Source organism: Somniosus microcephalus, chromosome 2, assembly GCF_052327205.1.
Source record: "Somniosus microcephalus isolate GS21.2 chromosome 2, FLI_Smic_1.0, whole genome shotgun sequence".
NCBI lineage: Eukaryota > Metazoa > Chordata > Chondrichthyes > Squaliformes > Somniosidae > Somniosus > Somniosus microcephalus.
In genome coordinates this window covers 100,633,363-100,656,008 of record NC_140988.1, presented here as the reverse complement: position 1 = coordinate 100,656,008, position 22,646 = coordinate 100,633,363, and the positions used below count along the sequence as shown (strand labels likewise).

The following is a 22,646-nucleotide window of genomic DNA, read 5'->3' as shown; positions in this document are numbered from 1 at the left end:
TGCTATCCTACAGGAACACCTAAATCCTACACCGCTGCTGATAGCAGAAAGATTTAAATTCCACAGGAGAAATCAGCATAAAAATGAGAGCAATGCTGATTACCTTACGGAACTACGCAAGCTATCAAAGCACTGTCAGTTCGGAGCAGGACTGGCAGATACCTTACGGGACAAATTTGTCTGTGGACTCCTGAGTGAAGGAACCCAGAAGAGGTTACTCAGAGAAAGAGCTGACGCTAGATAAGGCTTTCAGCGTGGCAGTATCGTACGAAGCAGCAGCAAGGGGCGCTGCGGAAATACAACAAAAGCCACAGGAATACGGCACCCACGAAATGACACGGGGATTTGCAAAATATTATCGCTGCGGCAGAACAAACGATGACCAGAAGGACTGCTGGTCCAAGGACAAAATATGCAGGCAATGCGGAAAGATGGGACACATTGCACGAGTTTGCAGGTCTGAGAAGAAGACCAACGACAATAAAAAGGCTACTAAGGAACCGTACAGGAAAGTACAAAAGATGACGGACAGTAGTTCCGAAGACCAGATGAGCGATAGTGAATCCGGGAACAAGAGACTAAGCTGTCTCAAACTTCACAACGTAATCGCAAAAGAGGATCACCGAACCATTTGGGTCACCCTCACGATAGCAGGGTCTCAAGTCAAAATGGAATTGGATACAGGATCAGCTCTAACCGTCATGAATCGACGAGACTACGAGCGGCTATTCTCACACATACCCTTGAGAGAGACATCCATTGTCTTGAGGACGTATACGGGGTAAAAAGTATACCCCAGAGGAAAAATAAGGGTGCCTGTCGAATACAACGGCAAGAAAATACGGAAATTGTATCTACATTCTGCAAGATGGTGGACCACCGTTATTGGGACGTGAATGGATCAGAAAGATAAGTTTAGACTGGCACTCCATTCAGGCACTGACGGTGGCTGGTAAAAAGGATGACGACGTCACTCCTGGACGATTGTCAACAATCTTAGCTGACGCCAAAGAGGTATTTCAACAAGAACTGGGCACTCTTAACAGCGTAACCGCCTCGATAAAAATAGAGGAGAATGCAATTCCCAAGTTTTTCAAAGCAAGACCGGTACCATATGCAATTCGCCCAGCCGTCGAGGCAGAGCTGGAGAATCTGGAGAATGCAGGCATGTTATCTAAGGTAGACTGGAGCGAGTGGGCGACACCCATCGTTCCTGTCATGAAGAAAACGTTAAGCAATAAGTCTGAGGAGCCAAGGAAGGTTCGCATCTGTGGGGACTTCAAGGTGACTGTGAACCCAGTCCTTCACACAGTACAATATCCTCTTCCAAGGATAGAAGATATCTTCGCCTCACTATCCGGAGGGAAGCGTTTTACAAAAATTGACCAACGCAAGCATATTTGCAGATGGAGGTTGAAGAATCCTCTAGGAAGTATCTCACGATAAACACTCACAAAGGTCTTTACCAGTATAATCGACTGGTATTCGGAGTAGCATCAGCTCCGGCGATATGGCAAAGAGCGATGGAACAAGTCCTGCAAGGGATTCCAAGGACTCAATGTTACTTGGACGACATCCTAGTAACAGGTGAAGATGACAGTGAACACCTTGCCAACCTAGAGCAGGTGCTCACTAGACTACGTGAACATGGGCTACGAGCCAATCGACCCAAGTGCGAGTTTTTTAAGAAACAGATATTGTATTGTGGCCACGTGATTGATGAAGAGGGGTTGCATAAGTCCCCTGACAAAATTGAAGCGGTAGTTAAGGCTCCAGCGCCTGAAAATGTGTCACAACTGAGGTCATTCCTCGGATTGGTGAATTACTACCATAAGTTTTTGCCGAATTTGTCCACAATTCTGCATCCACTGAACGCCCTACTACGAACGGGAGTAGCATGGAAATGGAGCAATGGATGTAAGCGGGCCTTTCAGAAGAGTAAGGACCTAATCACTTCAAGAGAAGTATTGGCTCACTACAACCCAGCTCTACCGATAAGACTGGCGTGTGATGCGTCTCCCTACGGCATTGGGGCGGTACTGTCACATAAATTCCTTGATGGTTCTGAGAGGCCGATAGCTTTTGCGTCACGCTCGTTAACTTCAGCCGAGCGTAACTATGCCCAGATTGACAGAGAGGCCCTCAGCCTGGTGTGGGGGGTGAAGAAGTTCAATCACTACCTGCACGGTCAGAAATTTACTCTACTAACTGATCATCAACCTCTCATCTCCATTTTCAACCCTCAGAAGGGCGTACCGATAATGACGGCACACCGGCTACAGAGGTGGTCCCTTTTCCTAGGGGCACACCAATATGACATTGAGTACAAAGGAACTAAACAGCATGGGAATGCTGATGGATTGTCGTGCCTACCGTTGCCGACGGTGGAAGAAGAACTGGCAGTGGATCCGGTGGAGTTATTCCACTCGACTATTGTCGAATGTCTCCCTGTGACGAATGCAAACATAGAAAAGGAAACACGAAATGACCCGACACTCTCCTGGGTCTATGATTTAACGGTGAAGGGATGGCCAGCACATGGCGAACCACTGCTGCCAGCATTCTCGCCGAGAAGAGAACAGCTGTCAGTGTGCAGAGGAACCTTGATGTGTGGATCCAGAGTAGTAATTCCACCCAAATTGAAGGATAGAGTGCTCAATGAGCTTCATGAGGGTCATCTGGGAGGGGTAAAAATGAAGAACTTAGCCAGAGCGTTTGTGTGGTGGCCGGGAATCGATAGAGAAATCGAAGAGATGACCAAGAGCTGTACAGGATGCCAGAAGGTCCAAAACGCCCCACCACAAGCCCCTCTACATCCATGGGAGTGGCCCTCATCTCCATGGCAAAGGGTGCACATTGATTTTGCTGGTCCCTTTATGGACTCGATGTTTTTAATTGCGGTGGATGCACATTCAAAGTGGCCAGAGGTAATAAAAATGTCCTCAACCACCACAGAAAAAACTATCAGTCTTACGAACCATATTCGCCAGGAATGGGCTGCCTGAACAGATTTGCTCTGACAATGGACCACAGTTTGTGTCTGAAGAGTTCCGGAGGTTCTTAAAGAACAATGGTGTTAAGCATTACACATCCGCCCCATATCATCCAGCCACTAATGGATTGGCCGAGAGGTTTGTTCAAACATTCAAGAAGGCTATCAAGGCAATGTGTAATGAAGATATACCCCTACAACACAAGGTGGATAACTTCTTGTTTGCAACACATGCGGTTACCAACCAAACTCCAGCCATGATGTTCTTCAATGGAAGACTACGATGCCGCTTGGATTTGGTTAAGCCAAACGTCAGAAGAGATGTGGAGAACAGGCAGTTTCAGAATATGAATGAAAGGCCGACCAGGAGTTTTAAGATAGGTCAACCAGTTTTGGCCCGGGACTACCGCACAGAGAAATGGCAGCCAGGAACGATCTGTACACGGCAAGGACCTCTAATGTATACCGTGGACGTTGGAGAGAGCATTGTAAGATGCCATGCTGACCAGATTCTAGAGTCACTGGAAAACGTCAACTCCACACCACGATCTGATACACCTGGCGATGAAACCGAAGTACCAATTGCATCTGCCGCAGAATCGGCGATATTGGAAGCAGACGAACCAAACAACGACATTGATCCTGACTCGACCTTGCCAGAAGAACCTCATATCCCAAAGAGGCGTTATCCAGACAGAATCAGGAAGCCTCCTCAAAGACTGCACTTATAATTGCTTAACTTCAACTAATGTATCTAGCAACCGTAATTGTAATTGTAATTAGTTATTATTTAGTTGTTAAATGAATGTTATGTACTGTTTATCTAAAAGGGGAGGAATTGTTGTGTATGTCCCTTTAAGGGAATAACTGGTCTCAGACTGCAGTACCGGCAGTGACCATCCCTGTATAAAAGGCCCCGGCAGGCTTCTGTAGTTTCAGTTTCCACATTGTCTCCATTCAGTAAAGACTTGTTAAACCAACTCCTGCATTCCGTGTCTCCATTAACACACGGATTTAATACAAAGTGTTTACACGGCAAAAGAACCAACTACAATTAAAAACTTTCCCTACTGCTCTTAATATTAATTGTATTGGATCAACTCAAATGTGAGAACTTTTTTTTCTACCACTAAAGATACTCATTCACAATGCATTGATGGGCTGTATTGTGTGCTCTGGGGACTAGTCCAAATAGCTCATTAAGAACCTGTCTGCAGTTTTTTTCTCATACCAGCTTCAGTCCAAGATTGGGGCAAACACCTCCGTAAGATTCTAATAATTAGTTATTCCAGTCAGAATCTATGTATGTAGTTAATGAAATGTAAATGGTTGATGCAGGTATACATTATTAAGTCTACCACAAATGGAGCAGCTGAAGTTTGCCTAATAAGTATCACCTATTTGAAGCATGTACAAAGTATAATCCACAGGCTGGATTGCAAAGATAGGTGTGCATTGATGCGAGTTCTGTTTGGTTTGCCTTGATCAGTATTGCTTCACCAACACAGGTGGCTACTTGTGTCTGGATTAGGAGATTACAGAGCTTTAAGGTATATCTATCCTTTGATTGTAAACCAGTGTGGTAGAAGTCGAGTGGAGGGAAAGGAAAATTTAAGAGGAATACTCTGTTCTAATTTCCACATGGAAAGAACCTTCTGGACTCAACATAGAGTTCAACAATTTCAGATTATAACCTCTGCCCCCATTTTTTCGGACGGCAGTTGTTGATGAATATGATATTCCCATTTACACCTCTTCTAGACCCATCATTTGATTCTTTACTTGTCCCATTACCATCTCCTTTTGCCTTGTACAATAATACTTTTTGACATTTAATCTTTTCTACCTTCTACCCTATCACAGACCTTCCCTTTTGTTCTCCCCACCCTCTTTCTCTGCTTCTGCACTTGCTTAACACCTGTTATATCTATAACTTTTCCAGTTCTGATGAAAGGTCGTCGATCTGAAACGTTAACTCTGTTTCTCTCTCCAATTATGCTGTCTGACCTGCTGAGTATTTCCAGCACTTTCTGTTTTTATATTAACACAAATTTTGTTTGACTTAAAAAAAAATTGTAATTTTGTGACCTTCATGGAGATCCTGAAGTTGGGTCTCCTACCCTACTTTGTGACAATTCTTAGAAAAGTAAATTCCATGTTGGGGTCACCCACCCCAAAATATGGTAGTTGTTATCTGTTAGGGACTTGTTTACAGCCAATCTCAAGACTGCCTACTTTGCTATAATTGTCAGGTAGTGTCACTCAGCGTAGCTTTGATTTCAAGTAATTTTTGGTCTTAATTCATACCTAGTAGTTCTTACAAAGTACCTTTTAGTGTTAGCTAAAAGCCAAGGGTTGCATGTATGCAGCTACCTCAATGATTTAAGATCATACGCAAGAGTAGTAAGTAAATTAATTGATCCAGCGCTCAAAGGAAGTGTGGGTCGGAGTTAGAGCTGTAACACTGCAGCACCTGATTCTCAGACCCACACTTCCTTTGAGCACAGCTTCTGGCTGAGAGCTTCAGGTCAGTGAATTTACTCCGGCTCTTTAATGTGGTGTTTGAACGAAGAGGAGCAAGTCTACAATCTTCCAAAGATGCCAGATTAATCAGAATCAATGGAGTCAGATTTGAGACTGCACCAGGAAATTGTCCACTCAGAATACTGACTTCAAGATCTCAGAGGTCACCCTTCAAACCTTCAGACTTCTTTCTTTAAGCAAAATTTCCACTGAAAACCTCACATCTGGAAGTGAATCTACTGGCACTGTAATTTCCAAAATGTTGCTGCAGGTCCTTCCAAATGAGAACAACAACTTGCATTTATATAGCACCTTTAATGTAGTAACACGTCCCAAGGTGCTTAGTATTCAATGAAGAATATTCAATGGTAGGATTACATGTGGCCGATGCTTTGTTTTTGGATTAAAGTGTGCAGTTAGGTGGACCCAGGGCATTTGTTTCCTTACTAGAATTAGCATACCAATACCTTTTTGAGTTACAAGCATTCTGGTGAGCTTTGTGGTTTTCTTAATTTGGACAGTCAATATCTGAGTAGTGGGTTACATCAGCAAAATGGAGATTCAAGATTCTGTTTAAAGATGTACTGGAAATGAGCTAAATTTTGCAGGGGGTACACAATCTCACTGGTTCCCCCAAAAATTAAATGTAATTTGTGCACAGTATATCCATTCTCTTTAGTGGTTAGTACAAAGCAATGACTGTTGACATTTACAAAAAAAATCCTGTAGTACCCTATAATCCATCCCATACATACCGGTAAGGGATTTCTTATGGTCAGTTGCTGATCTCATGTTATTGTCTGTAGCAATCAGAAATAATTGCCAGGGTGTGGCATTCAGATGTTCAGAAAGTGGAAACTGTTTTGGAAGTGTGTCATAGGGACTGTTCCCCCCTGGTCACCGGTTAAAAGGCAGCATGTTATGTGGAATGTAACTTCATTCAAAACTGACTCCTAATCTACTTATTTATTGATATCTAGTTGTAATGGAGCTTATTACAAGCACAGAGGGCGCTTTAGTACTCCCCATTATGTCTTCTGAGCTGTCGTTCCACAGATGTTGGTCATGATCTTCTTCCCTAAGGGAATTTCAAGTATTAAATTCACAGAACTCAAATACCAATTTATTTCAGAGTAAGTCACTGACTAGGCATGAATATGTAACTGTATGACTCCATACAAGGGCAATTTGTTTATATTTTGATAAATATGCCATTATTTGCTATACAGAAAAGAAACTCTATCCTTGACAGTAATATTCTATGCAGCAGATTGTAAGTGCATCATTATAGTGAACTTGAACACAGTATATGTTAGTCAGGGAAAGGTAAGTCGGTGGATAGCTGCAGTGCACAATTGGTGGAATGTCGACTGTGTCCACAGCAGCAGACCCTTGTTTTTGACCTGCAGTATTTCTATTTTTCCTTCAGGTGACCTGTATAGCACAGTGGTGTATGTTATGCATCTCTGTCTTGAACTTTGATGCTCCTTCTCACTCTTGCACCAAGATAGCCAGAGGAGTGGTACTGGAGGCAGGGCTACTGCATCCTACCTTGCACTCTAAATTTTATTAGTGGTGTTAAAGTGGGGCTTAAAATGGAGCTGCATCAGGAAGAGAGACTTGGACACAGATTGGGTGTAAGAAAAAGGAACTCGGACACATGCGGCAGGCTAAATGATGCACGTAGCAGCACGGGAAATATATTGATTGATGAACTCTTATTTTGAAAGTATATCAGTTACTAATTATTTAAAATTTGTATGTTGGTTTAAAATCACATGTCTCGGACATGTGGCTCGTTTCTAGATCAGATATCCCTCTTCTGGACCTTTTCACAAATTAATCAGGTTGTGATAAACGCCATATTGCACTGGAGTGTTCTAACCTCTTGAATTGGTTTTATCTAAATGCCAATTGTACAAATATGTTATGTGAGAAGTACTGCATTACTATATAAAAATAGCTACTAAATAAAACCTATCTGGCTACCTAGGAGCATGTGTTATAAGGCTGAAAACCAACTGGTTGAATACATTACACTCTGCTAGAGAAGTGTCAGATAGTGTCGGTCATAGTCATAGTGTCATAACGGCACAGAAGGAGGCCATTCGGCCCATCGAGTCCGTGCTAGCTTTCTGTAGAGCAATCCAGTCAGTCCCATTCCCCCGCTCTATCCCCGTAGCCCTGCAAGTTTATTTCCCTCAAGTGCCTATCCAGTCTCCCCTTGAAAATATTGAGTGTCTCCGCTTCCACCACTTCCGTCAGCAGTGAATTCCAGGTTATCACCACTCGCTGTGTAAAAAAGTTTTTCCTCACATTCCCCCCATATCTCTTGCCCAGAACCTTAAATCTGTGTCCCCTAGTCCTTGTACCATCAACTAGTGGGAACAGCCTTTCTCCGTCTAGCCTATCCAAACCCGTCATAATCTTGTGCACCTCTATCAAATCATCCCTCAACCCCCTTTGCCCTAATGAAAACAAATTCAGCTTCTCCAACCTGTCCTTGTAGCTAAGATCCCCCATCCCTGGAACCCTTCTGGTAAATCTCCTCTGCACCCTCTCAAGGGCCTTCACATCCTTCCTAAAGTGCGACCAGAACTGGACGCAATACTCCAATTGTGGCCTAACCAGTGCTTTATAAAAGTTCAGCATAACTTCTCTACTTTTGTACTCAATACCTCTATTTATGAAGCCCAAGATCCGATCTGCTTTGTTAACCACTCTCGCAATATGCCCTGCCACCTTCAGGGACCTATGCACATTAACTCCCAGGTCCCTCTGTCCCTGCACACTCTTTAAAACTGTGTCATTAAGTGTATATTGCCTCTCCCTGTTCCTTCTGCCAAAATGCATCACCTCACACTTCTCTGTATTAAACTCCATCTGCCATGTGTCTGCCCATTCTGCTAGCCTTTCTGTGTCCTGTTACAGTCAATTGATATCATCAATGTTTGCCACACCCCCAAGTTTGGTGTCATCGGCAAATTTAGAAATTCTACTCTGTATTCCAATATCCAGGTCACTTAGATATATATCAAAAAAAGGCAGAGGTCCCAGCACTGACCCTTGGGGAACACCACTGTCTACCATCCTCCAGTCTGAAAAACAGCCATTTACCACAACTCACTGTTTTCTGTCCTTAAGCCAATTCCTTATCCAAGCTGCCACTGACCCACCTATTCCATGAGCCTCAATTTTGTTAACCAGCCTTCTATGTGATACTTTGTCAAAAGCCTTCCGAAAATCCATGTAGACAACATCCATTGCAATCCTCTCTGTTACTTCATCAAAAAATTCAATTCGATTAGTCAAACACGATCTTCCTTTTACAAGCCCGTGTTGGCTCTCCTTAATTAGCTTAAACCTCTCCAAATGCCCATTAATTTTTTCCTTGATTATTGTTTCTAAAACTTTACCCACCACTGATGTTAAACTGACCGGCCTGTAGATACTAGGATTGTCCTTGCACTCTTTCTTGAACAATGGTGTCACATTTGCCACTTTCCAATCCTCGGGCACATTTGATTTGCTCACTTGTGTTACAACCTTAAAGATGCAGCAATGTTTTATGTTGTACAATGCAATTTATGCCATAGTTCCAGTCTTTAGTGCCATGAGGTAACACCAGTGGTATAACAGTTTTACCCCCCCCCCCTTGCAGGACTACTAATATTACATTAATCGAAAGTGCAAATGTAAGTCCCAGCCACATTCACCAGAGTTCCACTGCTCATGCAGTCAGCATTGCCTTTATACCGATGACAGTACACATTAGCCCCACTGATAATCTGATTGACCTCGACTCACAACCATTCTTCCTCTACAGAAATAAAAATGTACAAAGAAGTAAAATAAATCTGATTTTAATTCTTACCCACACCCCACTAAAAAGCCGCATAGCATTTGTCATATAACTGAGTGTTTAATAAGCCGTTGTATGAGGAATCTGCACAGCTCTCTTGTGCCTGCAATCAAGTTGTCTGCTCTTGCAAATTTTAGCTATATTAGAGTACACTTTTACTTTGTTTTCTGTAATTTTAAAATGTATTTCTGGAATCCAAGCTTAGTTTTTCCTCAGAAATACCCTTCAGTAATCGCACTGAATTGTTTTTTTCCCCCCTCTGTATCCAATAGTAAAAGAAGAGGAGGTACAGTAGTACAATTTCTTTTGCTTAGGAATGCTAGTCTTCACCAGTCTTGCTAGTGTCAGGCGTAAGATATAAAGTGGAAAACCGAAACACAGTAACAGAGAGGGCCAGACTTCAGCCAGCGAAAGACATTTCATTCCATGTGTTTCCCCAGAGGGAGCCTTTGTGTTTGGCTCAGCTATGCTGAGGTTGAGGCAGAAAAGGTAAGACTGGTTATTTCTATAAATAACAGATATACTGCTGCACTAAATTGTTAAAATTGTCCTTGCCTTTCCTTTTGCCATATAACATTCTTGCACCTTTTCCTTTGTAGAGTATAACTGATTAACTTAATTATTTTAAGCAGAATCTGACTGACTCTGTGTTGGTGACATTTCTTTACAAATCTTGTGAATACAGATACTTTTTGTGGATTTTAAAATCTGTGCCATCTGTAACATAACATTTACAAAAAAAATGGTTTTATTAGAAATACCCATTAGCCCAGATATTCCGATCCCGACGGGCATGCACAGCGCATGCGCTGGAAACCGGCATTTCCGATCTGTCAAGAAAGCTCTTGACAGATCCTCCGGCTGCCCAGGAGAAGGGCCTCTGCGGGCAGATAGTTCCGCTTTTTAGAGACCTTCCGCCCGGAGAAAACCCTTACAATTCTTACACCTGGTAAAAGCAGACGTAAGTTGAAAAAAGTTTAATAAAAAATTTCCACTGATTTATCATTTAAAAATACTTTTTTTAAAAAAGGTAAGTTTATTTTTAGCCCCGTAAAAAACTTCAATTATTTTTTTCAAAAAATTAAATTTTTGTTTAAAGTGCTTAATTTATTGTAATTTCTAGCCATTTTAAAAATGTGATTTTTAAAAAATTTATTTAAAGTTTTACTATGTTTTTTCATTGATCTCCATTCATATATTTGACAGGTCTTCCTGTCAAATGTATGAAGGGAGATTCCCTTCTGTGATTGGCTCCCCATGGCCCATGTGATCCCAGGGACGCTACGAACTACATGCGCCCCTGGGATACGTGGACCCTGCACACTTCAAGTTTGGTGAGGTCCAGGAGCGGAAGCGTGTGCGTCCCGGGAGCCTTCAGCTAAGGGCGCAGATTTTTCCAGATCGCAGGCCTCCACCCGCGGGAGGCCTGCGATCGGAAAATATGGGCCATTATGTTGTTGTAAACTAAAACCTATGGAAGCACAAAATGTGTTTTGTTTTCCTTCAGGTTTTTCTCCTGCAGTCTATTTATCTCCATGTGAGTTTTGGCCCAAGGGTTGCTTTACTGCCGCCATCAATGCTACTTTGAGACTGGGATAATTAAAGATGGGCAGGGCAAGCCAAGCAGTGCCAGTTTTCCTTGCCCCTAAAGTGTACTGTTTTGGGCACATGTGGATAAATTGAGAGCTACAAAAGCCATGCGACTGAGGCAGGGGAGTTTAAACGATGGACCATCACCCTACCAAACCAGAATTTTGTTCGGCTTTTTATTTTTAGCATGGCTTCAAAAGTGTTAGAAATTCCAAATTTACATCTTTTTCATACAAGATGTAAATACTTAATTTAGTTCTCTATTTCTGTAACTGTATCAATAGTCTGAAACCTTGAAAGAAAATGTATTCATTTTAAATTGTAAGCAAATTTTCTGCAACCATGCAGAACTACTTTTTCAGACTTTTCTGCACATCGGTATTCAATAGTTTATTAATATACTGTAATAGGTTTTCCTTATTTTTGTAATTTAGTTTTACATCTTCTGCAACCATAAACCCCAGCTGCTGTTGCATAAGTACTTGTAATAAGAAACTTATTAGGGTGCAAGGAAGAAAGACTGAAACAAGGGTTATTTTTCTACATGTTGCAATTCTATATATCTTGTATATATTTTTACAGGATTGCCAAATTCTTTCAAAAAATAATTTTTGTAATATTTTCTTAGAAATAATTGGAAATTAATTTGCACTCATTGATAAAGTGTAGACTTTTCTTAATGAGATAGACGGAGTGATTTGTGCCAGAGCTGCAGTTCATCTTTGAAGGGTGGGAAGAGAAAGAACAGCTGAGAGAAGTGCACCTCTTGGCAGATCGTGAAAGAGCATTGCTGTCAGCTGTGGAGAAAGTCACAGCCCAGAATCCCCTACCTTTCCTCATGAGCTGAAAGGGAAATTGACAGGGATGGAGTGGAATATAAGTTGTTCTAATGTCTCTGCAGGGAGAGATGGGGTGCATCTGCAAAAATGTGAGGATAATTTTAAAAATGCAGTGTTCACTTAGATAGCTAATAGATTTAAAGAATTTGAAATAGTGATGCCATTTATTATTTAATTGTTCTGGATTTTAAAATGTACATGAAAACATTTCTGTTTACAAATTATGCCACAGTGATGTGATATAGTAGGTTTTGCAAACGACTTACTTACCTGCCCTCACCTGTGTGTGCTCTCTTGTGGCTCCATATTAATTGTAGCATTCGTGTTGTTACCTCCCGCTCTTGTAATGAATTCCACAGGATGTTAGAGCTATCCTAGTCTTCCGATAGTTTGAAAACAATCCGCTATTTATTATTGCCACAGATTGGTTTCAGAATGCCTCCCAGTAGAGTTTCCTATCAATTTAACTGTGATATCTGATGACATTGATGCTTTTCAATAAGGAGGTACATGGAGGCATCAGGGTAGGGACTTCAAATAGCAGTGGGTGGAGAGGGGCATGAAGACATACTGGATGGGAAGGAGAACACAGGTATGAGGGAGGCTATAAGATAAGGGGGAAATAGATCAGGAGCATGTGGGGGAAGAAGGGAAAATCCAGAATCAGCAACATAGTGGGGAGGAGAATCAGAAGCATGGAGCTGGCAGTAAAGGGAAATAATGAGCAACATCTCTGTCTATTACTTTTCCCAGGAATAAAATTCTAGAGCTCCAATGTCACTACTTGTTACAGTGCCACCTTGTAGATACACTGCAGCCCCTTGCTGGCACTGTGAGAGGCCATGTTTGAGCACTTGCATTTGATTGGAACTAATCACAAATTTAAAATGTAATAATTGACAATGGCTTCCACGGACTGTTTTAGGCAAATAAAGCCATATTCAGTACTTACCTGAAGGGGTCATGTAAGTTTTACACTAGATGTGTATCGGCCATTGCCCTGTAACAGCACATCGGGTCTGAGATGAATATTTTTATTTTTATATTTTCTCTTTGAAGATCTTAAGGATGAAATATACAAATATTAGAATACAGAAAATGTATAGAGTTAATTTGTGAGACTCCAAATCCAACTCCTATATGCAAGTTAAAGATGCATTCATTTAAAAAATAATTTATGTCTGATCCTGCATTAGCCTCTAAATTAGACATGTCTCTTATGTGGTCATGCTGCCTACTGTGTATTCAACACATTTGAAGAAAAGCAAGTACGCCCATATTACTTCCCATTAGAACATTTGGAAAACATTTAGTTTGCAAATCATCACATTTGAGGTTTGAGGAGACTTTTCACACCTATATAGGAGGTGTTCTTAGAAATTTAGAGAACCATTTCAGTGGTCTGATGTTTTTCCTCTCATTTGTTCTCCAAGGACTGCTAGTAGTATAAGGGAGCACTTATGCCTTCTATATCTTATTCCCAGACTGCCATGCAATGGGCTTTCTTTTAGCTTTCGTGTATCAATTTACGTTGCTCTGCTTCAAACATGACACAAATAGCTACTTTCCTTTCTGCGTTCTGACAGTCCTGACCCTGTGTGCAGTCAAGCTCTCATGCCCAAGAGAGTTAAGGTGGCTCATAGCACTGGTGATGGCTCACTATCTTGTTCAGCAATAGTGAAATTACCAGGAGCTTGATTGGATTTATCAGTACAAAGAGCTGTAATATTCAGATTGCTGCCACTAATATTATCTGAGTTTGATCACTGAAGCATGAACAGCAGTTCTTCATGTTTGACTTTGAAGGGCATCTTATCTGAGGACACGTGAATGTGATTTGAAACATGGGAGCGGGGGGGTCTGCTTTCTCACTGACTAAAAATAGGAAAAAGGACAAAGGATTCATACTGGTCAGTTTTGTTATATAGTAATTTTTTTTAAGATGAATGTCAAATTATCCAGCAAGTTCATCATTTTTATTACTCAAAGTATTAGTTTAATAAAAACAAAAATGGTATTAGATAATGCAGCCAGCTTCATTTATTGTGACACATACCTGCTAAGATTGCTGATTATACTAAATGACAGTGCCTTCCCAATTAAGTTTTGATTTGAGAATGCTGGAAGATTGTTTTTGAAATGTAAAAACAGCTAAAAAGTTAACCCACAGGAATTAATTTCCTTTAGATGCACATTTGATCTAATGGGTGCATATTTCCATTTTCATTGCTGATCTTTGCAGCATTGAAAGACTGCAAATTTTAGTAGCCTGTTGTTTGGTTATACACAGTATGTAAGTACCTTACTGAGCTATACTGTAACTGAAGGAAGGAAAATTAAAAGGCAAATGCTTATCCTTTCCTACATGGAAATGCCCGAATATCGTTGCTATAGTACAGCGACCAAGCTCATTATTATCCTCTATGATTTGTGCTCTATCCCTCTGGCTATATAGCCCATAATCAGGGTTTCTATACGCTAATTTAGAATTTGGTATATTTTAACTTAGTCCTATGTTCACATAAATTAATAAAAGCCGAGCAAAATTCACGTCTACAAAATCACCTATGTATCCTATTGGAGATCACTGCTAATTAGTTGTGATGCTTTAAGTTGAGCTCACCTTGCCCAATAGCACAAATAAATGACTGCACACATGCTGATTTCTTCCCTCCCCATAGATCATATGGCATCAGGTAAAACTCATCCATATGCTGAGCAGGTTGGATTGTCAGTCTCAGGCAACTTGTTAATGTAAATACAGAGATCTAAATGCTAGCTTTCTCTATTCACTATATGGTGTCACACTGAACAATGTAACATTTCCACATTTAATTATAGTACAAAGCTAATTTCATTAGTTGAAAGGGAAAACTTAGATAAAACCAAAATTCCCTCAACCTATCTCATTTGGTTCATCCACTTCCACAGTTTCAAAAACACGTCAGTGAATGTATTTACAGTATTTGGATGTTATCCTCCCAAAAATTATTCTAATAGTGGAATTGCTAGACTTCAGAATTTAAGTAAAGGTGCAGTTTCTAATCACTTTTTCCTTCAGTTTTTATTGTTTATTAAAAATGGATAAATATGATTACTTGATGTTTACCTTCTCCAATATGCAGTTCAGCAATTCCATCAGTATTGATCGACTATGTTTAATATATATCTTACTAATAACAAGGATAAAAATCAATAATAAGCTACCTTGGACCATAAAGTAGTTTCATTTAAAAAAAAATAAAGTTAGCCTTGTTTTCCTTCAAGAATAATCTTGCAATTTTGAACCATTTAGATTTGTTACGTTTTTATTGAATACACAGTGAAGTAAAAGATACCCATTGTTTTGTAAGTGTTGGTGTTGAGGCCTCTTGACAAGGCCCAATGTGGATAAAATTGTGTATGACTTTTTCTTTTGCAATGTATGCCATCCAAATTGTGAGAAAATAATACAAATCTGAAATAAAACTTCAATTTGGCTTGCTTTTTTAAATATAAATAGATACTTTAAGCATCATTGCATATAGCATTTGCAAATGCTCTGTTTTGTTCTGGGGTTTTTTCTAGTTCCCTGGCAGAGGCTCGCGCCAGATTTGTCAGTTTTATTTTTAAAAAGGGCTCTTCTTCAGTTGATAAATGTATTGTGGTTCTGATGCTAAGTCATAAAGACCAGAAGTGTCCTATATTTGGTCCCTGGTCTGTGCTGTTAACAGAGAAACAATGGGAGCGCCACAATTGATCTCGGTGCCCCTCAGCTAGATGGGGGCGGCGGAAAGCAGCCATGGTTCTGAGGTGGATTGAAAGTTGACTGAACCAAAGAAAGCAGAGAGTGGTTGTGAATGGAGTTGCATGGACATGTCGACTGGTCATCAGCAGGGTTCCATAGGATCAGTGTTGGGGCCATTGCTTTTTAGAGTGCATATAAATGATTTGAAGCAGAAAGAAAATTGTCTAAGGTTGCAGATGACACCAGATATGGAGAGGCTTCAAAAATAGCCAAGAAGTAGGAAAAAATACAAAGGGAATAGGGATAGTTGTGAAGATGGCCTGGTGAGTAACAAATGACATTTAATGTGGGCAAATGCAAGGTGTTAAAACTTTTGAAGGAAAATAAACAGGAATATAAACTAAGTGGCCCAAGGCTACAGGACACACAAGAGGGATCTGGGAGCATTGCTGAATAGTTTACTGAAACCATCAGTACAGTACACAGCAGTAAGAAGGAAAGCCAGCTGGATCTTGGACTATATAGCCAGAGCGCTAGAGCACAAATCACATTTTTAAAATGACTTGAAATTACAATAAATTAAATATTTTAAACAAAAATTTAATTTTTTGAAAAAAGAATTAGTTTTTGACGGGGCTAAAAATAAACTTACCTTTTTTAAAAGTATTTTTGAATGATACATCAGTGAAAATTGTTTTTTTTAAACTTTTTTTCGACTCTTATCCTGATAAAAGCAGGCCTTTTACCAGGCGCAAGAATTGTAAGGGTTTTTTGCGGGCGGAGGGTCTCCAAAAAGCAGAATTATCCGCCGCAAAGGCCCTTCTTCAGGGCAGGCGGAGGATCTGTCAAGAGGACTCTTGACAGATCGGAAATGCCGGTTTTCAGCGCATGCGCTGTGCATGCCTGAAACCGGCATTTCCGATGTCCCTACGGGTGGGTACACAGCGCGTACTGACTTGTAGGGATCGGAATATCTGGGCCATGATGATTTTCTAAATGCCCAGTTACCACTTCCTTAATAATGGATTCCAGCATTTTCCCGGTGACTGATCTTAAGCTAACTGGCCTGTAGTTCCCTGTTTTCTCTCCCTCTTTTCTTGACCATGGACTCATACTCTGGAGAAAAGAAAGCTCAGGAGGGGGTATTATTCAAGATTCTTAAAGCAATAGATAAGTTGAACCCCAATAATATGTTTGAGCTTGCCACAAACTCTCGAACCAGGGCAGTTGCACAGACAGTTTAGATTTAAATACTTTACGCAGAGTGGGTGACTGTGAGGGATGGAAGACCCAGTGAGGAAGTAAATGCTGATAGTGTGAAAACCTACGGGGCAATTATAAAGAATTACATCGCATTTCACAGCCATTCGGCCCAACAGATCTATGTTGTTAATGCTCCACACAAAATTAAATAGATATTTGAAGGAATAGGTAATTCACAGGTACTAGATTTGGGACTGGCCAGCAGGTTTCCAGAGTCGCCTGCTGTACTTTCTGTGGTAAACCACTGTATTGTATATTGCCACCTCTGGGTGGCGCTGTGTATGGAGGCATGCCTCAGCTGACTCCACCCACCACTGTGTGGGTTTCGTTCAGACTTGTTCAGTCACTCACGAAGAAGCATGGTCTCTTCTTAGCTAATAAAAGCCTTATTCATCTCTTCTTTCGACTCATCATCTCTTCTTCGACTCATCACCTTTTATGAAGTAATTGATAAGCGTATCAATTTTATTAGCTAAAAGTTAAATGGCGACACCTGAGGAGCAACAACAGCAACGGATACAGCAGACATTGCTGAGAGCCCTCAGACCACCACGCCTGGACCTCGACCCTCAAGATGTGGGTGCATCAGCCAAGTTTGAACACTGGCTGAGCTGCTTTGAATCCTTCCTCGCAATCTCACAGGTTACAGAGGAGGATCACAAACTGAAAATTTTGACCGCCCAGGTGAGCCATCAAGTATATATGCTAATCCGGGACTCTAATACGTACGTGGCGGCCCTCGAGCTACTAAAAGGGCAATATACGCGCCCAGTGAACACAATTTACGCCCGACACCTCTTGGGATCCCGCAGGCAGCAACCGGGAGAATCGGTAGGGGCATTTGCACGGGCGCTACTGGCACTCTGCAGAGACTGCGATTGTAAAGCGGTAACGGCTGTGGAGCACGCGCAGGGACTCGCCTGTGATGCCTTCGTCAGGGGCCTCCAGTCAGACCACACCCGGCAGAGACTGCTAGAAAGCAAGGAACCCGACCTGAAGACGGCCATTGCCCTTGCGCTCTCGTTAGAGGAGGCCCACCGAAACCTCGAGGCATACCCCCGTAACGGAGCCGAGACATGGCAATCGAAACCGTGGGACACGGGACCGCCGCCCCCGGCACCAACCGCTGCAGCGACCCAACCGAGACAGCAGCCTCCGGTAAGAACTGCTTCGATGCCCAGTAACCAGGCCCAAAAATGCTATTTCTGTGGCCAGTTAAAACATCCCAGAGCGCACTGCCCAGCTAAGACAGCTACCTGCTCGGGCTGCGGGAAGAAAGGCCATTACGCTAACGCCTGCAAGGGGAAGCCAGCCAGCAGCGCAGCGTGCGGGCCGTGGGAGCAGCCATCTTATCCGCCATTTTGTGTACCCCCGGCCGCATGGCATCCGCCGCCATCGTATCCAACGCACTCAACCGCCATTTCGTCACCGGAACCGACCACCGTCTCGGCGGATGACTATAGTGACTCACTAAGCCACATACTGGCCTCCGTGACGCTGGATCAAGGCCACCCTCACCATCTATCCAGCTCCATGATGGATATCGCGGTAAACGGCCGCGCCACCAGTTGCCTGATCGACAGCGGGAGCACAGAGAGTTTCGTCCACCCCGACACGGTACGTAGCCACTCCCTCACGATTCTGCCAACGCACCATCGCATTTCTATGGCGTCCAAGTCCCAGTCAATGGACATCAGCGGCTACTGTGTGGTGACCCTGTCAGTAGGGGGCACTGAATATCAAAAATTTAAACTGCTAGTCCTGCCCCGTCTTTGCGCTGCCGTCCTGCTAGGGTTGGATTTTCAGTGCCACCTTAAGAGTGTCACACTAGCATACGGTGGACCCCTCCCCCCACTCACAGTCTGCAACCAACAACTTTTAAATCGCCCGCTGCAAACCACCTGCAGCCTTTCCACATTAAAAGTCCCCCCCCCTCCCCTGTTCGCTAACCTCACCCGCGACTGTAAACCCATCGCTACCAAAAGCAGGCGGTACAGTGCCGGGGACAGAGCTTTTATCAGCTCTGAGGTGGAGCGGCTCTTGAAGGAGGGCATTATCGAAGGTAGCACTAGCCCCTGGCGAGCCCAGGTTGTAGTCGTTAAAACCACTGCAAAACGCCGCATGGTAATCGACTACAGCCAAACCATAAACCGGTACACCCAGCTGGACGCGTACCCCCTCCCTCGCATATCTGATATGGTCAATCAGATTGCGCAATACAAAGTATTCTCCACCATCGACCTTAAGTCAGCGTACCACCAGCTGCCCATCCGCCATGAGGACCGCCAGTATACTGCCTTCGAGGCAAACGGCCGCCTCTACCACTTCCTTAGGGTCCCCTTCGGCGTCACCAACGGGGTTTCGGTCTTCCAAAGGGAGATGGACCGAATGGTTGACCAGAACGCGCTGCGGGCAACCTTCCCCTATTTGGATAACGTCACCATCTGCGGCCACGACCAGCAGGACCACGACGTTAATCTAGCAAATTTCCTCCGTATGGCCCAACGGCTGAACCTAACGTACAATAAGGAAAAATGTATGTTTCACACCAAGCGCCTGGCCATCCTCGGCTGCGTGGTGGAGAACGGAGTCATCGGGCCCGACCCCGACAGAATGCGCCCCCTAATGGAGCTACCCCTTCCCCACTGCCAAAAAGCACTGAAGAGATGCCTGGGGTTTTTCTCCTACTACGCCCAGTGGGTGCCCCTCTATGCAGACAAAGCCAGGCCCCTCATCAAAGCCACCTCCTTCCCCCTGACACCAGAGGCGTGTGCAGCCTTCACTCTTATCAAGAACGATATCGCGAAGGCCGCAATGCACGCGGTGGATGAGTCCATCCCCTTCCAAGTGGAGAGCGATGCCTCCGACTTCGCCCTAGCCGCGACCCTTAACCAGGCGGGCAGACCCGTGGCCTTTTTCTCAAGGACCCTCCAGGGCCCCGAGACGAGACACTCCTCCGTCGAAAAGGAGGCCCAGGCTATTGTAGAAGCGGTGCGTCACTGGAGGCATTACCTGGCCGGGAAACGATTTACCCTGCTCACTGACCAGCGTTCAGTAGCTTTTATGTTTAATAATAAGCAGAGGGGTAAAATCAAGAACGACAAGATCTTGAGGTGGAGAATCGAACTCTCCACCTACAATTATGATATCTTGTATCGGCCAGGGAAACTCAATGAGCCCCCAGATGCCCTATCACGTGGTACATGCGCCAACGCGCAGAGTGATAGGCTGCAGTCCCTCCACAATGACCTCTGCCACCCGGGGGTCACCAGGTTTTTCCATTTTATCAAATCCCGTAACCTGCCCTACTCCATCGAGGAGGTCAGGACCATGACCAAGAGCTGCCAAATCTGCGCCGAGTGCAAACCGCACTTCTATAGGCCGGACAGAGCAAGCCTGATCAAGGCCACCCGCCCCTTCGAACGCCTGAGCGTCGATTTTAAAGGGCCCCTCCCCTCCGCTGACCGCAATGTGTACTTCCTCAACATAGTTGATGAGTACTCCCGTTTCCCCTTTGCCATCCCTTGCCCAGACATGACCAGTACCACGGTCATCAAGTGTCTGAATGACATCTTCGCTCTGTTCGGGTTCCCCAGCTATATACATAGCGACAGGGGCTCATCGTTCATGAGCGACGAACTTCGGCAGTACCTGCTAACAAGAGGTATCGCCACGAGCAGGACCACCAGTTACAACCCCCGGGGGAACGGCCAGGTGGAAAGGGAGAACGCGACGGTTTGGAAGGCAGTCCTCTTAGCACTAAAATCTAAGGGCCTTCCGACCTCCCGCTGGCAGGAGGTCCTCCCTGCAGCGCTTCACTCCATTCGGTCACTGCTTTGTACTGCCACTAATGCGACCCCTCATGAGAAAATGTTCGTTTTCCCCCGGAAGTCTACATCGGGAACCTCGCTACCGGCATGGTTGACTTCTCCTGGGCCCGTCCTACTGCGGAGGCACGTGAGGACGCATAAAACGGACCCCCTGGTCGAGCGGGTGCACCTCCTACACGCCAACCCCCAGTATGCCTGGGTGACATACCCAGACGGGCGGGAGGACACGGTCTCCATACGAGATCTCGCACCCTCGGGTACCCCTGAATTACCACCGTTATCCCCCTTACCACCGTTATCCCCCTTACCACTGTTATCCCCCACCACCCCTCCCAACCCAACCCCTGCAGACGGCATGCCAAAGCCCCAGGAATCTTCGCCAACCACCCAGACACCAGACCCGACGTCGGATGCTGCAACACCACCGCCGCCACCACGACGATCAGGACGTCAGACAAGGCCTCCTGATAGACTTAACTTGTAGTACCCTTCACCCCGCCGGACTTCACATTAAACAAGGGGTGAATGTGGTAAACCACTGTATTGTATATTGCCACCTCTGGGTGGCGCTGTGTATGGAGGCATGCCTCAGCTGACTCCACCCACCACTGTGTGGGTTTCGTTCAGACTTGTTCAGTCACTCACGAAGAAGCATGGTCTCTTCTTAGCTAATAAAAGCCTTATTCATCTCTTCTTTCGACTCATCATCTCTTCTTCGACTCATCACCTTTTATGAAGTAATTGATAAGCGTATCACTTTCCTATATTCCTATATCCCCAATCCTGTCCAGTGACTCCTGCTGGAAAATGCACGTAGGCTGACAGGATTATGCTTGGCTATGATGGCTCTTAGAGGCAAAAAGAAAGGAAACTTAATTTTTTGTTTTAATTTTCGGGAAGGAGGACTTTGTATTTTAAAAAAGCACACGTAGGATTGAAAAGATAGAGGGGGAAAAATTCGTTTGGTTGCGCCACCCATTAGCGCCTTAAGAGGGCGCTAAGTGGGGCGCAAGCCAACTAGCGCCCGGGCGCGGCACTGCCCATGCCTCCCACTAAATTCCGCGGGACGTTAGTGGTGGCACTAACCGTTAGCGCTGTGCCGCTGCCGATGACATCATTGGTGTGCGCAGCGCCCCGCTGACGCCCCGGCCGCGATATTCGGCAGCGCCCCCTGATTTACCGCCGGACGCTATGTCCGACGGGGTCGGGGGGCCTTCCTGCGGCCGGGGAGGCGCAAATTAAAGGCGAGGTGCGGGGCAGCCATTTTTGTTGGCCGCCTGCCAGCACCTGCCTGCGCTCCTGTCCCCAGCCTCCTGAAACCCCCCCCTGTTCTCCAAGAGCCCGGCACTTCTCTTCGGTGCTGGGCTCTTTTGCCTGCACTCCTGACCCTCGGGGGCCCAGCTGGGCCCCAGATCGTGCTGCACAAGGCCCCTCCCCTTTAAGAAGGGGAGGAAGGCCTGCAATACCGCAGCGCGACGTGCCACAGCGTGTGGCGCTGCGGCACGTTGCGCCACAATATTCACTCACAGCGCCCCAAGAGGGATGCGGGGCACCTCCAGTAGCGCCGCGCTTCCCTTTGGGGCGCAAACGACCAATTTCCGGTGCGGGGGCGCAAATGTTTCCGGGCCGCTACTTTTAGCACCCTGGCGAGGTTAGTGCCCCAAACGGGGCTATACTCAATTTCTCCCCCAGAATGTTTTCCATTGTCTTCGGTCCCCGCCACAAACCCCATCCCTCTCCCTGGCAACTATCTGAGGCTGAATCAGACTGTTCCCAACCTTGGTGTAGTATTTGATCCTGAGATGAGCTACCGACCACATATCCACTCCATCACCAAGACCGCCTACTTCCACCTCCATAACATTGCCCAACTCCGCCCCTGCATCAGTTTATTCGCTGCTGAAACCCTCATCCATGCCTTTGTTACCTCTAGATTTGACTATTCCAATGCTCTCCTGGCCGGCCCTCTGTCTTCCAACCTCCATAAACTTGAGCTCATCGTAAACTCTGCTGTCCTTAT

The 22,646-nt window shown here is 44.4% G+C and overlaps 1 protein-coding gene across 2 annotated transcripts in view; it reads left to right on the top strand.

Annotated features, from left to right (window-relative positions):
* The window catches only part of lrba (LPS-responsive vesicle trafficking, beach and anchor containing), a 991,104-nt gene that overhangs the window by 704,205 nt on the left and 264,253 nt on the right, over nt 1-22,646 (top strand). The window lies entirely within an intron of this gene.